Source organism: Puma concolor, chromosome D2, assembly GCF_028749965.1.
Source record: "Puma concolor isolate L17-30 chromosome D2, mPumCon1.1.hap2, whole genome shotgun sequence".
Lineage (NCBI taxonomy): Eukaryota > Metazoa > Chordata > Mammalia > Carnivora > Felidae > Puma > Puma concolor.
The window spans coordinates 32,049,067-32,050,628 of NC_141677.1; positions in this window are offsets into that span (position 1 = coordinate 32,049,067).

Here is a 1,562-nt window from a genome sequence, read left to right on the forward strand (position 1 = left end):
GGCGGGGAACGGCTTTAAGCGGCCGACCCACCCCGCGCGCAGGCGCACTCCGCCCGGCCCGCCCGGCCCCGCGCCCCGCCCCGCCCCGCCGGCCCCGCCTTCGCGGACAGCCCCCCTGGCTCCTAAGTTGGGCCACGTGGCTAGCGGCGATCCCTGGCTTTGGCAGTGTTCTTTCCGCCTCCGCCCCGTGTGCTTTAGGGTTCTGTCTGACCGAGGACGGCAAAAGTCCAAGTTCTCAGCTTGCACCAGCTAGGAATGGACTGGAGACCTCTCCTTCATCGTGCACACAGGGAACTCACCTTTCTCACCTTTTCCTCTCACCGCCTCCGCACCCCCCCCCCCCCCCCCCCCCGCCGTCCCAGAGTAATTCCTGGTCTCAAAAGGCGTTCTGAAGTCACAGGCTTCATCAGACATGCCCTGCCTTTCATCTTAAAGGTGTGCATTTTAAGCGAATTTGAGGCATATTACTAAGCCCCTGATGACTAAGGTGAGTAACCAGCTCCACCATTTTTTAGTGTAGGAGAGCAGGCAAATTGCTGTTAACCTTCCTGACTCAGTTTCTCATTTGGGAAGTGGAGAGTAATGGTAACTGTTTCCTGCGTTGTTGGAATGATTAACTGAGTTGATACATGTCAAGAGTCCGAGGAAGAGGGACACCTGGGTGGCTCAGTCGGTTAGTAATCGATCCGCTCAGGTCATGATCCCCCATTTTCATGAGTTCGAGCCCCACTTTGGGCTCTGAGCTGGCAGCACAGAGCCTGCTTGGGATTCTCCCTCTCCCTCTCTACCCCTCCCCCACTCACGCTGTCTCTGTCTCTCTCAAAATAAATAAGTAAAGTTAAAAAAAATGTTTTTTAATACGTAAAAAAAGAGTCTGAGGAAGAGCCTGGCTTGTTGTAAGCACTCTGGAAGTATGACTTGTTATTTCTACCCTCCCTGGTGAAGAAGGATTTACTCTGCCCCCCTTCCTTGCTCAACCCGCCCTAGGTCCCCCAGGGACTTTTCAGATGTAAGCACTGGGAAAGTCCAGGCATGAGTTCAGAGTCCCTTGAGCACATTTCTCTCAGGCATAAGTTCTTTGGACCTTGTTTTTCAACTGTTGAGCCAGGCCAGACCCCAACAGCTAAAGTCTGATTGCCTGATTGAGGCCCCTGTGTGGTCAGTTAATTGCATCACTTCCCAAGCCTATATATTAAAAAAAAAAAAAAAAAAAGCATATTTCAAAATCCAAATTATAAATTAGGAACTGACCATTCACTATTTGATTATATAATAATGAGTAGTTCTTTTTTTAAAAGTTTGTTTATTTTTGAGAGAAAGGGAGAGAGAGCAAGGGAAGGGCAGAGAGAGGGAGAGAAACCCAAGCAGGTTCCCCATTGTCAGGGAGGAGCCTGTTGTGGGGCTCGAACCTGTGAACTGTGTGATCATGACCTGAGCCAAAACCAAAAGTCAGACGCTTAACCGACTGAGCCACCCAGGCATCCCCATGATAATAAGTATTTCAAAGAATGCCTAGTGTGATGAGCTGGGTTTCCTTAAATGATCTTGTTTTTCTGGGGCAT